General features: G+C 45.1%; 1 non-coding gene across 1 annotated transcript; it reads left to right on the forward strand.

Moving 5' to 3' along the window:
- The first annotated feature begins 12,460 nt into the window (after nt 1–12,460).
- Nucleotides 12,461–12,677, forward strand: LOC142851492 (small nucleolar RNA U3). Its single transcript, XR_012910807.1, has one exon. It is a non-coding gene; the product is annotated as a small nucleolar RNA U3 (small nucleolar RNA).
- The last annotated feature ends 7,781 nt before the right edge of the window (nt 12,678–20,458 follow it).

Raw genomic sequence — 20,458 nt, forward strand, 5'->3', positions numbered from 1 at the left:
AGCAGACGCAGGAGAGACGCCATGCTACCTGCTCCAGGGAAGACGCACACCATGCCCCAGCTCCGACCCAGGATGGACTTAGGCTAGAATCTTCCCGGTAAGCGCACCTAGGGGCGCTACATAGATTATTAGAAATGGGCCAGAGCAGTGTTTAAAAGAATACAGTGTCCGTGTAATTATTTGGGGCATAAGCTAGCCGGGCAGGGCAGGCGGCTGGGGTGTTTGGGGACGCAACCCCGCCGCTGCCCCTATTACTACAGGAGAGAAACCACCACTGTAAGGGTTGCAGGAAAGAGCATGTGAAGAGTTTTAAAAACGGTGCTAATGGCTACTATTATTCACCATGTAGGTTGCATCCTAAACAAATGATGAAAGCAGCTCTCTACTAAACTTGTAACTATTGGAAGCCACCTAAAAAGTTCAGATTCTTCCAAGGCATTTTCCCTGACTCAGTCAGTAAGTATTCACTTATTTATTCTTAGCTGCAGCCTTCTCACATCAAGAACTTTGACTTCAGTGTGTTTTCTTTCCTAGTCCCAAATATCTGAGCATGTATCAAAGCACTGTGTGGGTTTGGAACCACGTCTAGGAGCAAAAGTACACATATTTTTTTTTTCTGAAAACATTTCCTAAACAAAATTCTTCCTGACATTGCATTTTTTTTCTTTTTGGTTTTTTTGAGACAGGGTTTCTCTACGTAACAGTTCTAGTAGTCTAGGAACTTGCTTTGTAGACCAGGCTGGACTTGAACTCACAGAGATCCACCTGCCTCTGCCTCCCAAGTGCTGGGATTAAAGGTGCGCCACTACCGCCCGATGATATTGGAATTTTTACTTACTGTTGAAAACTTCAACCTTCGGATAGAACCTTTTTGAACTTTATCTCTATTAAAGTAAATAAATAAAATTGGAGTCCAATCTTCCCTATGCTTCCAGACTTTGACATGTTGCTAATATTCGCGTGTGTATGTGCGCACACACCACATCTGATTGTGGATGACATTGTCCTTCATTCTGCATCACTCGGTTTACCGACAGCACAGAGTCTCCTGCTCTGTTCTAGCCCTCCTAATCTCTCTCCCCATGAGTTTTCATCTATTTGATTTAGAACTTGGTGGAAAAGATATTTTCATTTTAATTTTATACCAGAAAAAATGAAGTCATGAAAACATACTGAAAAGGATACTCTTTAACAAGACCTTAAGAATCAGACCCAACTCCCACTGCCAAATTCAAAGAAGAATTGTTTGGAGTAAAAACAGAACATCGCTCTGGGCTTGAGCCAGCTAGAAGGGCTGATAGACTACGACAGCTCTGGCTTGTGTAACCTCCCTGCCCTTGAAGTGAACCCTGGAAGGGAGGCTGTGAAATGAGTCTTGACAATGAGGTGAGCAGTGTATTTCCTACTCACAAAAGTGCTTCAAATCTCTGTTTACGCCAGCTAGGGGAAGGCCACTGTGTCTGCGCATGTGCCAGGTGCCCATGAAAGCCAGAAGAAGGTGCCACATCCCCTGGAGCGGGAACAGGCACTCATAAGGTGCCTAACACAGGGGCTGGGAACGAAACTCTAGTGCTCTGCAAACGCAGCAAAGTCCCTTAATTATCGAACAATTTTCCCACACCCAGATTCTTCCAAATCAATAGAAAGTTAAAATTTTAGGAGTCGGTAGTGGTGGCGCATGCCTTAATCCCAGCACTAGGGAGGCAGAGGCAGATGGATCTCTGTGAGTTCGAGGCCAGCCTTGTCTACAAGAGCTAGTTCCAGGACAGGTTCCAAAGCTACAGAGAAACCCTGTCTTGAAAAACCAAAAATAAAAATAAAAATAAGAGAAAGCTAAAATTTTCACTTCCAAGGACAAGGCGTGCTCTAGACATCACAAATACTGGGCTTTGAGTGTGGTAGAATGCTTGTCCAGAATGTACCAAGTCCTGGATCTGATCCCCAGTGCTACATAGAAAGGTGGCTAATAGCTGGGCAGTGGAGGCACCCTCCTTTAATCCCAGCACTCAGGAGGCAGAGGCAGGTAGATCTTTCTGAGTTCGAGGCCGGCGGTCTACTCAGCAAGTTCCAGGACAGCGAGAGCTACACAGAGAAACCCCATCTCAAAAACCCAAAGGTGGGGAAGGTTAATAAAACTAAAAGTTTTCCCACTTCTCTTTTCTAAAAAATGTAATTGAAATAATAAAGACATAAAAAAGAAACAAATAGCAATTCGAGAACAATCAGGAGGAAAGTTATCACTATTAATTCCACCAAGGCAAGATTAAGACTAGTAGCACAATCTTTGAGGCAAATTTGAAGCAAGCTTTATTAAATATCAACCAGGATGATGGCCACTGGCCACGTCCATACCTGGGATTCCCGGAGCATGACCTTGAATAACATTAGTCAGAGTCTTTTAAAGGCAAATCCCACAAGACTATGTACTTCCCACCTTCATCCAATCAGAAGCAAGCATACATTTTGATATACATCCTGCCCATATACCTCCTGCTGATGTCCTTTTGTATATGTGTTGATTTTATTGATTAATGAATAAAGAAACTGTTTTGAGCCTATAACAGAGCAAAACAGAGCTAAGCAGGAGAAATCTAAACTGAATGCTGGGAGAAAGCAGTGGAGTCAGGGAGAAGCTGTGTAGCCCCGCCAGAGATGGAACCTTGCTGGTAAACCACAGCCATGTGTCAATACACAGATTAATAAAAATGGGTTAAATTGGCCGGGCGGTGGTGGCGCACGCCTTTAATCCCAGCACTCGGGAGGCAGAGGCAGGCGGATCTCTGTGAGTTCGAGACCAGCCTGGTCTACAAGAGCTAGTTCCAGGACAGGCTTCAAAACCACAGAAAAACCCTGTCTCGAAAAACCAAAAAAAAAAAAAAAAAAAATGGGTTAAATTGAGATGTAAGAACTAGCCAATAAGAAGCTAGAGCTAGTAGGGCAAGCAGTGATTTAATTAATATGGTTTCTGAGTGGTTATTTCGGGAGTCTGGCAGCCAGGAACAAACAAGCAGCCTCCTACACCATCCGGCCTATGTGTCACCAAGCACATGCTGTGCCATTGGGGCTACCATGCTTGTTTGCAGAAGTGAAAGCACAGAACTTATACAAATAACAGCCCCAAGTATTCCAGGAGGCTATCTGTCCTTGGGCAAGTGGGGCCTACAGGCTTAGAGGCATTTTTGTTTCATAAGATCTCTTAAACACAGTAATTTAAACTTAAAACACAGCCTTAGCTATCATATCACCACCACAAGAAAGGTCAACAAATTTCTAGGAGACATGAAGCACACTGGTAAGAGTAACTCGATATGTTTAAAAATTAGGTCTAAATATAGATATTTGGTTCATTGAACAAACTGGTATAAAGAAAACTGATGCTGGCTTAACACCTAATGCAGGTACCCAAGTTAATAGACAAGCTTCCCAAGGGGCCATTAAGAACGAAGCTCTGCACAGTAGAACACACAGGGAGAAGAACAGGCCTGTGATACTAACAGGGTTACGTTTTAGAGTCACTTTTTCATACACCAGACCTGTGTGCAAGCCAGGAGCTCTCCATGTGTAAGAGCTCTAAGAAAAAAGTCGTTTTGTTCATTTGTTTTTCAGACAGGGTCTCACTCTGTGCCCCAGGATTACCTGAAGCTCTGTGTGTGCATAGCTCAAACTTGCATCAAATTCATAGCAATTCTATAGTCTCAGCTTTCTTAGTGCTGAACTTACAGGAATGAGCTACCATGCCTGACTTTAATTTCCCTCATTTAAATTTCTAATCCAAAACTATAGTGAAACATAACCCTCACAAACAAAAAATGTTTGGGCTCCTCGATGATCCGCTTTGTCTGTGAGACAGGGTCTCATGTATTCTACATAGATTAGCCTGGGACTTACGATCTTCCTGTCTTCACACCCTCTCCCTACCCACAATGCTAGGACTACAATGTGCCACCATGGCCTGTTCTGTGCGGTACTGGTGATCAAACCTAGAGGCTTCTTGCATGTAAGGCAAGCTCTGCATAGAGTTTTATTCCTGCTTTTACAATGATTCTTAAAAGTACAAAAGGTCGCCGGGCGGTGGTGGCGCACGCCTTTAATCCCAGCACTTGGGAGGCAGAGGCAGAATTTCTGTGAGTTCCAGACCAGCCTGGTCTACAAGAGCTAGTTCCAGGACAGGCTCCAAAACCACAGAGAAACCCTGTCTCGAAAAACCAAAAAAAAAAAAAAAAAGTACAAAAGGTCTTGATGTAAAGGTAAAAATAAAGCGGCGTCATTCCCCAAGGGGCAGCAGGAGGCAGTGGGCCACGAGGGGCAGCAGGTCCCAGGCAGGAAGCCATGCAGCAGGTGAGAGACCTTGGCTGGTCAGCTGGTACCACGAAGGGCCATAGTGGGTGAGAGACAGAGACAGATAATCACACCATGCAGAGAAAGCATGTAGAAAGGGAAAGGGAAGAAGGGGATAAGGGGGAAGAGCAGAGAGAGAGAGAGAGAGAGAGAGAGAGAGAGAGAGAGAGAGAGAAATGGGGGAGGGGAGAGGAGCCATGGCAGCAGCCACCTCTTCCAAAGAGGGATGGGGCAGAGAGAGCACAGGCTGGAAGTGGAAGGAAGATCTGCTTGCCTGGACAGAAGGGGAGGGGGAATGGGCGGGGGAGTAAGGAGCCCATGTTGCATTCACTTCCATGTTTGGCTTGTTGGGGATAAACAGGAGATAGCTGGGGAGGCGAGCATTAGGAGACCCTGGCTGCTCTCCGAATTGAGGAAGGGTGGGTCACACGTGATAGTGGTGACGCCTGCTAACTTTACCTACTACTTCTGGTAAATTCCTTCAAACTTTTTTATGAGTCTAAAGTCCTGAGGGAACATGGACTTCTAAGATCATTAGTAGAAACTGGAAGTGATAATTAGAAAGCTGGTTTGGGGGAAGAGATAAGTGTTCCCATACAGTTCAGGGAGTGTCTCACACAGGGAGACACTGGGCTGTCCCTGCACAAGTTTCAGAAAATTAATAAATAACCTATAATAAAAAGAAATGATCTACTGTCAGTTTATGACTCTCTGTCCTTGGACAAAACACCCCAAGTTCATGGTAAACATTTTCTTCCTGTCATGCCTTAGGATGGTTATCATAGCAGGCGCTGGCCTGGCTGCAAAGGTGAGAAGGGATGATAGGAAGGGTTTCAGACACAGGCAAAGCCTTCTGAGCAGTATTCAGAGTCTCACAGGTGATGAAACTTAGCACTAGGTCCTCTGTCTAGTCAGCAAGAGTTAAAGTTCTGAGCCAGTTCTGGGCACGGACAGATAAGAAAAGGAAGGTACACCTTTTCTTTCTGCCTTTAACATTTTTTTTTCTTTTAGCATTGTGTTCTTATTTTCAATATGGAAAACAAAGTATGAACTTACCAGTGATAAGGTTGGGTACTGCAGTACAATTGATACTGGTTTATTAATTTCTGAGAATATTTACTAATTATTCTACTCAAGCTATCAGTGAAAGGGCTTGGCTTTGATTGGGGGGGGGCAAAGTAGTTTCTTTGAAGAATGCTAAAATTAAGTCCTTTGCTATCACAATCCTGATAACGTGATCGGAAGTGTTCAAAGGCACACTCTTGTGCACCTACGTCCCTTTGGAGAAATGGAAACATGGCAAACAGTTCCAATGGCTAACATTATCCCAGGTTCTTGCATAATTCCCCCTCCTTTTTTCCTTGTGGTGTGTGAGAGAGCCCTGGGGCCCCTGTGGCTTGTTTTCCTCCAGGAGTTTTCACATTCCCACCTTCCCCTAAAGGAGTTACCCAGCAGTCAGGAGCCACAGTTCTGGAGTTTTGCAATGCAAACCTCTGCCTTTCCTCTAGCAACTTCCCTCTCTAGGAAAGCAAGAGCGTGTGTTTCTGAGGGAAGGTGCAGGGAGTTTAAAGGTGACTGAACGCTGTATTGTGTCTGGTTCAATGCCCAGCTACCTTCTGTCATTCCCGACCTTGGAGGACAGGTACAACAGAGCTTGCCATGGGCGCCCATGCCTTCTTCACTGTCACATTTCCTAGTGATTGGGAGAGATGAACTCCTCTAGGACTTCTTGGACGGTGCAAAAGGGAAGTAGATGTTCAGGTTACATCTCCCGAGTGTGTCCAGGTGTCATTCTAGTGAGCTTCTGGCATCAAACGTCTCTGAACGTGGGCCTTCTTTGAGCTCAAATCTAGTCATCTAAGCAAGCCATCAAAGCCATTACCAGTTTTAAAAGAGTAAAGCCAGAGTAAATATATTCATATCCTATGTTAATTATGGTATAAAATTATTTTTTGGCCTACATCCTTAGAATCTATGCTCACACATATTTCTGAGTTTCTACTATATGAGTCAGCAAATCCTGAACTGCTTTTTTTTTTTTCAAGACAGGGTTTCTCTGTAGCTTTTGGTTCCTGTCCTGGAACTAGCTCTTGTAGACCAGGCTGGCCTCGAACTCACAGAGATTCACCTGCCTCTGCCTCCCGAGTGCTGGGATTAAAGGCATGCACCACCACTGCCTGGCTCCTGAACTGCTTTTTGAAGAGCAATTTCTCCCTAGATCAGAGTTTGTATTTGTCTTCTTTGAACTTCCTCATGTCTACCTCTTATTAAGGTCTAAACTGGGAAATACTGAACAATAGAAACAGGTTTTAAGACTAAGAGTCCCCTTGCAAGGCAACTGCCAAAAAAAGGTAAAAGGTCAGGCATGATGACAGGTGCTTGCAAGCCCAATACTGGGGTGGTATGGACAGGAGGGTCTCTGGGGGCTTGTTAGCTAGCCAGCTTAGCCTACCTAGAAAACCCCAGACCAATGAATGAGCGTTTCTCAAAAAAACTAGGTAGGGATCCCCTGAAAAATGACACTAGAGTTGAATTCTGTTCACATATGCACACATCCATGTAATGATAAAACTAAAATGGTGACATTCCCTGAGGGGTGGCAGGCAGCGAACCACAGGAGGCAGAAGGTCCCTTGCAGGGAGCTGCTGGGCAGGTGAGAGGCAGAGACCAATAGGCACGCCATGCAGAGTGAGGTTGGGTATTTAGTTAGTGGGTTGTGGAAGGGAAGGAAAAAGGGGAGAAAGAGGGAGAAGGGGGACAAGAAGTGAGAGGCAGAGAGAGAGAAACAGAGAGAGAGAGGAGGAGGAGGAGGAGGGGAGAGGAGAGGAGCACAGTCTGGAAATGGAAGGAAGATCCACTTTCCTTGGCAGATGGGGGAAGGGGGGCTTGTCTCTTAAAGGGACAGAACAGACCATTACAGTTATATTGACCTTGAATTTTTTGATTGCTGACAAGCAAATGACGTCTGCTAAGGGGACATGGGGTTGAAAGAAGGACTTCTGAAAGAAACCAGCCTATGTTCTTTAGGAATGCCTTAGTTTAAAAATGGAAGTAAAAAATGCTCTGGGGAAGAGGTTTTGCTTTGGTTTCCATAGGAAATGAGAGGTTGTAGATTCCTTTCAGGTTAATATGGATCACATTTGATTGGAAGGGGAGAGCTCCTGAAACTTGTCAGGTGATATACATGCATACATACATACATACATATACATCAACGAAGGTTACAGCTGGTCTTTCCAGGACTTGGCCATTATCTCAATTTTGTCAGGGTCCCCTAAAGATGTTGTCACCCACAAACAACAGGAAGTACTCTAGAGCAGATGATGCTCACATCCCCAAGAGATGGTGTGGATGGTTGTTGATTATTTGGTGGGTTATGGATGTTTGTTATCAATTAGGGGAATATAGGAATATAGGATAAAAAGACAACTATTAATCTCAGATATTTTACACTGGCATGGATTTTGGTATATTGATACAAATTAGTTTTTTTTTTTGATCATACTGTTTATGTTTCTACTCTTGTTTGGGGTACTGTGCCTGTGCAGCTCATTTAAAAATGCAGTGTATAAATAAGAAATGAGGTTAGAAGTTAATCTATAATAATAAAACTTATAGTCACATTTGTTATGTTTTCAAGGTTAACCAGGTATATTTTAGACAGATAGATTATTTTCAAATACTTCAAATACCTAAAGAGTATAGCATTTAAGGTGTTTAATAACTTAAGGTTTTTCATGACAGTGTGATACATCTGCTCCTGGAAGATAATGATGGGTATCAAAGAAACTCCATATGGAATTTGTTTTCATTGTGGCAAGGCTAGTCATTTGGGTGAGAAACTGCTCTTGTCTTAACTACTGACAGTATGCTGTATAAACTGTACAATCAGAACACAAAGGAAAAAGACTGTTGAACTTTTCCAAGGCAAGACAGTCCTTTGAGATTCCTGCTTTACAGAAGAGTCTGCCAGACACTGAGGAAAGTGACTGATGAACTTTGCTGATACAAGGCAGGACAGTCCTTCAAATTTCCTGCTTCACTAAAAAGTTTGTCAGATATTTTAGGCCTGTAGGCCAAAGATGGATGCCCCAACATTGCAGAGGAACTTTTGGTGACTGTCCAGGTAGCCAGATGTCTCTGTTGTTAGATAATATTACATTCTTCAGGGGTCTTTGATAGAGTTAAAGACTAAATAGTTAGAGTTATAGTTTCCTTAGTTAAGAGAGAAAGTAAATTAGGTATAAAGCTTTGAAATCACTAAGATAAGATAAATAATGAAGTATTTTCTCTAAATTTGCTAAATACAAATGGACTGAATATTGTAAATATAATTCTTACTTGATAACTGCTTTTGTAGTATATAGTTTTATTGTGTTAAAATTAAAACCTTTCATTTTTATTTAGACATAAAGGCAAAAATGTTGTGAAATATTAGTTTAAGATGTTTTATGCTGTGGAATACTTATTTAATGTCGCAAAGATGTGTTACATTCTTTTATGTTGCATTTGTTTAAAACTCTGTAAAGCTGTATTATTTTGCCTAAATACCCAGTTGGTCTTATAAACAGCTGAACGGCCAGTAGCTAGGGAGGAGAGAGAAATAAGTAAGGTGGTAGGAAGAGAGAATAGATAGGAGGAGAAATCTAATCTCAGGAGAGAGGGAGGAGCAAGAAAAGGAGGAGAGAGAACACCTGGGGTCAGCCAGGCAGCCACAGAATAAGAAGGGAAGAAAGACAACATATAAATTGAGAAAAGAAGGTAAAAAACAAACAAATAAAAAAGCCCAGAGGTAAAATATAGCTAAAGAGAAATAGGATAACTTTAAGTTAGGAAAACTAAGTGGCAAGAAACAAGCCAAGCTAAGGCCAAAAGTAAGAATAAATCTCCATGTATTTGTTTGGGAGCTGGATGTGGTCCCCCAAAGAGTAAACAAACAAAACAAGTGGGGGCTATTAGCACCTCTACTTAAAGACGAGGAAACAAGCACAAAAGGTGAAATGACCTGTCCAGGGCCTGTGATAACCAGCAAGCAGAGCTGCAATCCCCCCCCCCCTGGGGGGGGAGGTGTAGGGGGCTCACTCTTGACTCTCCAAGGAAAGGTATAGAAGGAAGAAAGGAAATTGGAAGAACTAAGTAAGGAGGAACTCAAGAGTTGAGTCTCACAGCTGCCTCAGGTGAGGGAGGGGTCCTAGAGGTCAAGGCTAAGGGGGAGCCAGCAACCAGGGACAGCACTAGGGAAAGCATCGGTAGGGAACCAAAAGGCCAGAGAGACAGTCAGAAGTCAGACACAGACACTGGAAGCTGTCTACAAGGGACACCCAAGGTCTGGCTGATTTATGGAGTCCTTTCCTGTGACCAGCAGGGAAATGTTTTTGTAGAAACAGAGTCAGAAACCCGTGAGAAGACTGTGGTTTAAACAGGGAAGTCTGAGAGTCACCAAAAGGCCAGAAGTAGCTTTGACAGCTGGGGTTAAGAGCCAGGGAGGTGAGGGCAGAAACAGGAAGTCCAGGGAAACAGAATTGGCTAGGATGGGTGCTACTTGTGTTTCAGTGTGTGGTTCTGTGGGACAAGCTGTGTGAGAGAGGAGGGGGGAGCGGGGATGAGGGTGTGCGGAGTGAGCGGGGCCTCTGAATTTAAGGACCACGACAGACACCAGCCGCATCCAGGAGAGACAGAACCCATTTAGGACTCTCTCGCCAGAGCTCAGACTTGGAACAAGAAGGTCCAGACAGGGATTCCCCTGGACCTGGAGTTGGTGAATGAATCCGGCTGAGCCAAAGGGGAGGGGAAGGCTGTTCAGAGATAAGGAGAAACCCTCATGGGTGCTGGGATAGAGAGACAAGTCTAGGCGCTGGAGCCCGGGTTGCTTGGGTCCTGCATGCTCAGGCATGCATGAAAAAACAGGTTTGAGGGAGAGATTGGGTGCTGAATCACAAGCCCAGATGTGGGGCACACACCGCAGGCAGACTGTGGCTGCCGTCAGCACATTTGACCACAGCCTGGATCAGCTGTCAGACTCAGGACACTGGCCCTGGTCCCAAGCCAGAGAAAGTAAGAACTCATCCCCATCCCCAATATGGAAGTCGACAGAGCCCCACAGAGCTACGTCTGGGTGAGCAAAAGTACTCGCAGAGCGAGGCCCCTAACGCGTTGATTTTCTGTTGCGTCTGGGCTGAAGGTGAACCACCCCAGTCATTAGCTCACTTCCCCCAGGGCTGAATTCTGCAAGAAGCCCGGGGAACGGGTTTCTCCAGCACACACAGACCTGTCCACCAGTGTCTGCTCAGAAACATTCTTGGCACCTCAGAGGCTGTCCCTGACTCACCTCTGAGACCACGTGCTTTTTCTTGCAGGCAATTCTGCTGGCTGTTCCAGGACTGGACAGGACAAAGGGACTATATTAAGGCTTCCCTTGGTTCGACAAGCCTAGAACGCATAGTCAGATGGTCAACTGCTCACACACTGTGGTGCCCAGTATCACAAATCTCCCCTTCCTCCCTCTCCCCTCCCCTCTCTCTCTGTCTTTTTGTTTCTCTGTCTATCTCTGCCCCCCCCCCCCAACTCATTGTGTGTGTGTATGTGTTCTTTTAAATTCCATCTTAACAACCACACGCTTTAGGCTACTCCTGTCCCCCTAAAATAGGACTCTGGCTATGTCTCCAAAGGAGGCCCCTGCAACACAGGGGTGGGCTGGCTGCCAAGGCTGGCAGAGTGAGAAGTGTGCTGGAAATAAACGCAGGGTGTTTGCTTACAGATTCTTCTCCACCACCTCATGGGTGAGTCAGATGACTTCTCACCCCGCATTTTGTTCTTACCCACTTTTCTCTTCAGGGGTGAGAGTGGAGGATGCTGTCAGGTTTAAAATATACCCTCAAATTAGACACGTTTGTATGTTCATATACAACAGGGATCTCTTCTTTCTTTAATGCAATGAAGAATTATTTTTGACATTTTCAGGTTCATTCGGTTTTAAGTCATCCTTGGCGAGGGAGGGAGTGAGCACTGGGAGTTGAGAGAGTGAGATCAAGTCCCCACCCTGGGGCAAGGCGGTTCACCTCTGGAAGCTTCTTTCTCAGCTCTAGGCTTCCCTTGGGCAAGGCCCTCTTGGTAGGGCTGGACTCTGATCCTTGATTTTCACCCCCAGGCTTGTCATGACAGTGGGTTAGGTCAGTTGTGGCATTGTTTTGAAGACTGCTACATTCCTGTGAGGGGTAGTTATCTCTGGTTTATCTTCCCCACCTCCACCCCATCTGTTTTCAAATTCTCCAGTCTTCACAGTCATTCTGTCTTGCCTTTGAATAAAGTGTACTTTGGGATTAGGAGGGGTCTCTCTCTCTGGTATTCAGGGCACACTGACACCTGATCTCCACTCCGCGTCTTTGCAGCAGCTGCTGCTGCTTCTCCCCAACCAGAGGTGGCTCATAAATCCCTAAAGTGTTTGATTGTCATGTGGTGAAATACGCACATTTCCTGGTTCAGTCACAGGTAGGTATCCAGCTCAACGGCCTCACAGTGCTGTGAAATCACCGTCTCTGCTCTCTCTAGAGCTTTTTTATTTTGTTAAGCCAAAGCCACATCCAACCATCTAACTTCATACCATTTGTCCCTCCCCCACCATCTTGTGAGTCCGACTGCTCTCAGCTAAGAGAGAAAGCTTGCCATTTTGTGACTGGCTTCTTTCATTTAGCACCAGGTCTTCAAGGATAATCCAGATTGTTTCGTGGGGAACTGAGAGAACTCTCAGAACTTTTATGAACTAGATAGAAAAGACAGCATTTTCTCCCAGAAATCACTGGGAAGGAAAGGCTGGATGGACTCTAACTCAATACTGCTTTTTTTGGGGGTGGGGGGAGCTATTTGTAGCTGTAGACTTTTTTTAAAACACACACACACACACACACACACACACACACACACACACACACACACACACACACACGTAAGGTCAGAGGACAACTGCAGGAGCCGGTTCTTTTCTTCCACCACACAAAGCCTGGGGAGCAAACTCTGATGGTCAGATCAGGTGGTCAGACTTGGCCGAAAGTGTTGTCATAAAGTGGCAACAAAGTTTTGGGACCACAAAGTTACTTTCTTAAAAGAGATTTAAAACACACCATGCAAGACTATACTTTCAGGGATCATTTCTATAGTTCGTTACTAGAGAGGTTTCTCTGACTGTGTAGAGCACCCGAAACCACGAGGACGAGACGTAGTGTTCCCTCCTGAGCGTGAAGCCGGCTTTAGGTGCTGCTTTTCTGCAGCTGCCTCCTGCCATTGATGATCGTTCTTCTCTCCCTTCTGGGAGGGTGAGAGGGAGGGAGCGCAGTCTGAGTGGAAAAAAAAAAAAACAAAAAAAAAACACACCGTGCCCCTGCACTTCTAGACCTCAGCTGGACAGGCTGGTGAGAGCAACACCAAGGTATGGAGTGTGGCGTGGGATTACAGCTTTCTTCCCAAATGCTTACTTGTCTCTGATTATTTTCCTGGGGGACCAACGAGCTCCTGAGGAAGAATGCTTGAGCCATGCCCACGCACAGGGCTCAGGCATTGGGACAGTCGCTCTTTATGGCCAGTTTGGCTGGATTTATAATTATGTAGGAGACACACCTTTGGGCATGTCTGCGAGGGTGTTTCCAGAGAGGATCAGCTCAGGAGGGAAGATGCACCCTCATGGGGACCCCATTCTGTTGGCTGAGGGGCCCGTCCTGGATTATTGTTGGGAAAATCAGAGGAGTTCCCACGTTTGTCTCCTTTCTGCTGGAAGTCCCTAGGGGAAGCTGCTTGGAGGATGTCAAGTGGATGACTTTTTTTTTTTTTTTGAGTGAAAGTTCATGATTTTATTGTCTTCATAACAAGATCAGCTTAGAACTGGATCACTTGGCCCTTTCTCTTCTTATCACCACCCAGTTCAAAATGCTTGCATCTCTTAATAGCCAGCATCCTCTTAGATCTGCAGTTGGGCTCCACACATTCCAGTCCCAGCACAATCTTCTTTGTAGTTTTCGCCTTTTTGCGGAAAATAGGCTTAGTCTGCCCACCATAGCCACTCTGTTTCCAGTCATAACGCCACTTTCCCTGGGCATACAAAGAATCTTTGCCCTTTTTGTACTGGGTCACTTTGTGGGGTTGGTGCTTGCCACATTTCTTGCAGAATGTTGGCGGGTGCGATATCAGCACAGAAAAAAAGAGGGAAGGCCAGCAATGAAAGTTTATCAAGTGGATGACTTTTAATGACTCTGTCTCCAGAAGAAACTCAAAACAGTTCCACCACGTCCTTTCCCAGACCAAGCCAAGGAGGAGGCCGGTTATAGTCATGGCCCCATCCTTCTCTTGATGGGGCTAATGAATGTTCTGAGCCATTGAAAATTGTGTCTTCCATATAGGTCTGTCTCTAGGGTAGGACAATCTTAAACTGCAGGTGAGCATTGACCCTGTTGGTCCAAGGATGGGAACATGGAGGCCGATGTTGTTGAGATGCTGTTCCTGCTAGTTTTATGTCAATCTGACACAGCCTAGGATTATTTGAAAGGAGGGGGCCTCAATTGAGAGAATGCCTTCATAAGATCCAACTATAGGGTATTTTTTTAGTGATTGATGAAGGGGAGCCCAGCCCTTTGTGGGTGGTGCCATTCCCGAGCTGATGGTCTTGGGCTCTGTAAGAAAGCAGGCTGAGCGAGCCTAAGCAGCGCCCTCCCATGGCCTGTGCATCAGCTCCCGTCCCCAGGTTCCTGCCCAGTTTGAGTTCCTGTCCCTTTCTTTGCATTCGCTCGGGTGATGCACAGCTCTCCTAGGAATAGACAGGAGTGTAAGGGACTGAATGCAACAGTGAAATGGACCTAAGAAACATCTCAGGCCGGGCGGTGGTGGCGCACGCCTTTAATCCCAGCACTCGGGAGGCAGAGGCAGGTGGATCTCTGTGAGTTCGAGACCAGCCTGGTCTACAAGAGCTAGTTCCAGGACAGGCTCCAAAACCACAGAGAAACCCTGACTCGAAAAACCAAAAAAAAAAAAAAAAAAAAAAAAAAACATCTCAGGCATCCTGTAGGCATCAGGGCTGCACAACCCCAAGAACACTGTCCCCTGCTGTGAGGATGAAGCTTCTGAAGCAGGTACAAAGTCAGAGCAAGTATATGACTTGCTGCAGAGCTAGAGAACACTCTAGAGAATCCTAGCTCATATTCCTGGGATGCATCACAAGAAATCCTGGGCCTTTGCCCCTTTGCCAGCACCACCTCCCAGGGATGCAGCTCATTTTTGCAGCGGTTCTCCTGGTCAGCAATGCCATCAGCCTTCACGTGTTTTGCTCTTCTCTCAGATCTCAGAGAGTTGTGGGATAACTTATCTAGGGTGGAATTCCCCTTGACTCTTGATAGGATCTAAAATTGTTTGTGAGACAGGGACTTTCTGTGTAGCCCTTGTTGGTCTGGGACTGGCTATGTAGACCAGGCTGGCCTCACACTCATAAAGCTCCACCTGTCTCTCCTTCCTAGGTGCTGGGATTGAAGGTATGTGCCTCCAAACCTGGCTGTTGTGTCTTTCTTAATCGACTTATGAATGCAGAAGGGTATGGACTGAGTTTCCTGTTATGTGGGGAAATCAGTCTACTTCAGTTTTACATGTGTTTATTTGTCTTTGTTGTTTATTAGAAGCAGTGTTAGGTACCAAGAACCCACATGTTGCTTCTAGTGAGAAAGATGGTGTAGAAATTGATTTTTTTTTTTTTTACTGTAAATAGTAGGAAGAGTGGGTATCAAAACTGAAGGGCAAAAAGTCAGCCCTTGCTTCTGGAGAAGATGAGAAGGTGAGGTCTGAGCTTGTTTCTGAGGAATGGGGAGAGGTGGGCACAGTGAGAATGGGGAGAGGTGGGCACAGTGGAATGCCTAAGCATGTAGCTCATAAAAGACATCCAATACAGTGAATTTCTAGGAGAATTTGAAATAGAGGAAATGTTATGAGCAACAAAACATAGGAAACAGAATAGTTCAGACTCATCATACAATTAACATTTGAATAACAGACTCTTTTGAAAAACTAGTGCAAGCCATAGGCCCTCTTCCTAAAAAAGTAAACACGCTCAAAGCGCAGCAGATGATTTTAGAAACTGTAGCTATTCCCGGATCCCATACACATTATGAATATCTGTTCTAGGGAAGTGGGGGCCTCGCAGTATAAAAAACATTTTAAACTTCTTTCATTCTAAAAACCTTAGCTTTTATTTATTTCCTTAAGTATTTATTGTGTGTACTATGTGTGTGGAGGTCAGAGGACAACTTGCAGGAAGGAGTTGGTTTTGTCTTTTCCACTGTGTAGGCCCGAGTGATCAAACTCTGATCATTAGGCTAAATAATAGCATGGTACTATTACTTTAGATGCCTTGTAAAGAATGTTCTGGAAGCAGGTAATTCACCTAGCAGGATGCTAGAATAATATTGCAACACACAGTTTACCCTGATCAAAGGTTAAAAACCCCAGAAGGGAGAAGAATGCTCTAAGAGCTAACACCGGCAAGTGGCGTACGGTTTGCTTTAAGAGTGAGAAATAAAAAGGGTTAAGATTGGTTTTGCATCTTGGCTGACAGCATAGACGACATTGTAGTAAGTGAGGCAGGAGTGCAGGCAACATTTTGGCTTAGGAATGGAGTGGTGGAGAGTCTGGGGTGGAGAAGTGAGGAGATCAGGGTTTACCATGTCAAGGTCACGTGAAGTGGTGATGGTGATTAAGAGTGGAGTGGAGGAATAATATAGAGACGCTGTAAGCCTTGAAGGAGTAAGGATTATGGGAAGGTTGGTGGACTCATATATTATAGAGGTCTGATCGGGCGATAAGGATGGCTGATGCCACTTCCAATCTGACAGAGGATGCCAGGTGGAGGCAGTGTCTAGGGCCTCCTCCTAGACACAAACTCCCAGGATTTGGGTGACTCAGAAAAACAAGGATTTATTGTCTCACAGTTTTGGAGACTTAAGATCAGAAGTCAAGGTATGTGCTGTATAAGTGCTTCGTCAGAGAGTTACGGTGAATCCTCCCACAGTCTCCAAGCCTCTGGTAGTTTGTAAGTGATTTTTGGTGTTCCTTGATGTCATAGTTGGCTTCAGTTGTCAATGTGACACACTGGGAAGAGTCGCCTGGTAAGAGGGCGCCTTGGTTGAGGGATTGCCTCCATCAGATTGGGCTGTCACATGTCTATGGAGGCATTTTCTTGATTGCTGATTCAGGAAGGAGGGCTTAATCCATAGTGCGGGTGTCTTGGATTGTATAGGAAAGGTAGCTGAGGGTCTAGAGAGATAGCTCAGTGGTAAAAGTATTTGCTGCTCTTCCCCGGGGCCAGGGTTCACAACTGTCTCTAACTTCAGCTCCAGGTTCCTCATGCCTTATTAGATTATTAGAACTTATTAGATTCCAGAGGGCTCTGTGGCCACACACAAAACCACAAATTATTAAAATTAATAAAAATGGATCTTAGGAAAAAAAAAAGAAAGCAAGCTGACTGAGCATCTGGAAACAAGTCAGTGAGCAGTCTTCCTCTGTGGCGGCAGCTTCAAGCTCCTGCCTTGGCTTCCCCTGATGACAAACTGTAATGTAAATGAAATAAACCCTTTCTTCCTTGGTTGGTTTCAGTCAGAGTGGTGTATCATAGTAACTAAGAAAACCAATTAAGATGCTCGGCTAGTCCGTGCTTCATGGCTAACTACTCTGCCTTTGCTATTACGTGGAGTTTTCCTCTGTGTCCCTGTCTTCACAGAGTCATTAAGAAAAGATTTCTGAACCTCAAAAAAATTTTAATTTCAAAGACAGCCTCTCACTATGTAGCCCAAACTGGCCTCAAACACACGAAGATCCTCTTGCCTCAGACTTACAAGGGCTGAGATTACACATATGTACCCCTATGCTCAGCTCAAATGTCACCTTCTAATAGGGACACCAGTCATGTTGCATGAGTTCCAGGAGAACCTCATCTTAGCAGATTGCACTTGCATGAACTCACTTCTGAATAAGACTGTATTTTGAGATGGTGGGAATGAGAATGCTCACAGACCATCCAGGGGACAAACTCTACACCCAAACAGTGAAGGGTTTTTAGCTCACGGAGGAAACAGGCTGAGTGGAGACTCTCCTGGCACATTCTCCAACATGCCAGAATGAAATGACAGAGAGTGGTTGTGGGTTCTGTCAGAGGAGGAGGATTGCTAATCGACTCTCTGAGAGAAAAGGTGGAAATGTGAGGTGTGAGGAACCAAATGAAGTTCTAGTTTGATGGCAGCCAGGATGACCTTGGTCTTGAAGCTTGGCAAAAACACACAACACAAGGGACTTTGGGTAGAAGACCACCTTGTTCCTCTTGTTGCTGTTGTCTGCACACTCACTGCTTGTTGGTGACAGTTTGCTGACAAGCTCCTTCCTACCCCATGGTTGGGGTTTCCTAAATGCCGTCAATGTTACCATGTTCTTCTTATTTTATTTTTGTTCCTTCTGGCATGTGGAAAGCAGCTACAATCCAAGAGGCACCTCTGTGCTAATGGTCTTTCTCCCTTTCTCTCTCTCATACTCTCTCTCTTTTTTTTTTTTTGACACAGAGTTTCTCTGAGTAGCTTTGGCTGTCCTGGAACTCACTCTGTAAACAAAATTGGCTTTGCACACCTTTATTTCACTGGGGTCTGGAAGGTCTCTTTCATTCCCAAAGAGCTGAAATTAAATTTAATGAATATACTTATTGATATTGTTTGAGAAAACCTCCTCTGCTTACTTTCTTTTTATTGTCCTTGTGACTATCAAAGCATCAGGGTCCAAGGTAGAAAATCAAGTCAAAAGACTGTTACCACAGCACATCAGGCAAAACTATTCTGCGTATGAGCACTGTATTAGACTTCTAGAAAATTCTATTCCCTGTGAGCAACAAAGCAGACTGATATTCTGGCCACTACTTTGCATTTGACTTTTGTTCATGATTCTTCTTCTTCTTCTTCTTCTTCTTCTTCTTCTTCTTCTTCTTCTTCTTCTTCTTCTTCTTCTTCTTCTTCTTCTTCTTCTCCTTCTCCTCCTCCTCCTCCTCCTCCTCCTCCTCCTCCTCTTCTTCTTCTTCTTCTTCTTCTTCTTTTCTTTTTTTGTTTTTTTGAGACAGGGTTTCTCTGTGTAATAGGCTGAGTTGTCCTGGAAGCTGTCTCCTAGCTCCCTGTAGGATCACTGGGATTACAGATGAATGAGCTAATAAGTCCAGCTTTATGTGCATTCTAGAGACAACAGCCTAACAGGGCAAAACAATATACAAGACAAGACATATGCCCTTATATGGAGACTGAGCAAGTCATTCCAATAGGAGAAAAATAGTTCCAAGAGCAGGCAAAAGAGGTAGAGATACACCTGCACCTACAGTGAGGCATCCTACAAAAACACCAAGCTATCCACCGTAACATCTGTGCAGAAGCCCTGGTGCAGGCCCGTACAGCCCTTGCGCTTGCACTGAGGTAGGTAAGAGAGTGGGGCAAGGAGGGACGTTCTAAAATGAGATGGGGCAGTCCGATCTGTAGGCAACTCCTCAAGCTCAGGAAATAACTCAAGGCTTCAGGAAGTCCCTGAAACTGACCAGATTCACTAGAGGTCTTCCCTTCCCCCAAACATATATAAGCACATGTAAAGCTTCAGGACTGTTGAGAGATGCTATTAAATAAACTGAGCTGTCTAGAAGATGCAAGCCTAAATGGGCTGAGAGCGTATGCCTCAGTCAAGCAAGCTGCCCACAGGAGGCTCAGACCAATCAAACTTCCTGGAAAGGACACTCTCCAAGTTGAGTTGCTGGCAGACTGTGCAGTATGCTCCAGGTCTCAGCTTTTGTGAGCCGTTGCCCATGTTAGTGTGGACTTTTGGTCATGCGGCTTTGAGTCATTTCAGCTGGTCTAAATAACCCCTCACCTATATTCTTGCCAAGTAACCCCAGTAAACTCATCAGTTCACCCAGTTGGACTTTGGTGTTATCTTTACTTTTGTTTGTTTCCTGTCTGAGGTGAGTAGACTCATGTTTCCCCAGGAATTGTGTATACACAGGTATTCTTCTGTGATAATGTCTCCTCAGGAATTGTATACACGCAGTTGTGTGTCTGTGATAATTCATGGATATTTGTCCCATTCGAAACCTTTTTCTAGGGATTGTTCTTAACTTCATGAAGAAGGGCTACCCTGCCCTCCTCTGGGTAGACACAGTCAAGGTGAACACGTGGAGAAATTGAGAGGGTAGAACACCCCAATCGGCCCTCACTTTATCTTGGGGGAATCTGTAGTCTGGATTCACAGGTGCTGTCCTGTAGCCTCGAGGACAGAGGAGGGTGAGGAGCTTACATTAGCTGATGCCTGAGAACCAGAGAGGCTGATATACATGAGGGCTGGGGGGGGGAGGGTAGAGGGAGAGGGGGAGAGAAGAGAAGGGCCAGGGCTTCAATGTCTCTTTCAAAGGCACACTCTCAGTGACCTACTTCCTCCAACTGGGCTCCATCTCCCAAGGGTTATAGTGCCTCTGGATGGTGGCCCTGGTTGGGCAGCAAGCTTTTAACATACGAGCCTTCAGATGATGTTCCTGATCCCAGACTACAGCTTCTGTAAACACTGTAAATAGTAGGATTGGAGAGTTTCCAGGTTGGTGAACACGAGGTGGCCTCTCAGTTCTATGGGAACAGAGGATCTTGTGTTCCAGACACTAACAGAACTCACTGTATGTGTCTCTTCATCTGATAAAGGCTTTGTGTCTTTCATGCTATCCTGTAGATGAAGCTACGCTAAGTAAAGACAGCATTCCTGCCTTCTGTGAACTGTTACTGTAAACTACTGGACTTAGGAAGAGAGCTGCTTAGTCAAGTCAGACCGAATGTATAGATTATCTGGGTACCCACTGCATTCAGCTCCTGGCCAAGGTGTGGGTTGTTTAGGGATGGTTTCTTGCAATGGATGTTTAAGGTGAATAACCAGCCTTGGGAGACTGAGTCGGTGATCTGTGGAGTCTGCAGTAACTATGGTTAGCGAGTGTCCAAGTTAAATGACAGGACATCCTCCTGGCATCTTCAGAGAAGGGGAGAGTTGTCTGGAGTGGAAACCCGACCCTTGGTGTCAGAGTGTGAGCCGGGAGACACTT

Source organism: Microtus pennsylvanicus, chromosome 5 (assembly GCF_037038515.1).
Source record: "Microtus pennsylvanicus isolate mMicPen1 chromosome 5, mMicPen1.hap1, whole genome shotgun sequence".
NCBI classification, from domain to species: Eukaryota; Metazoa; Chordata; class Mammalia; order Rodentia; family Cricetidae; genus Microtus; species Microtus pennsylvanicus.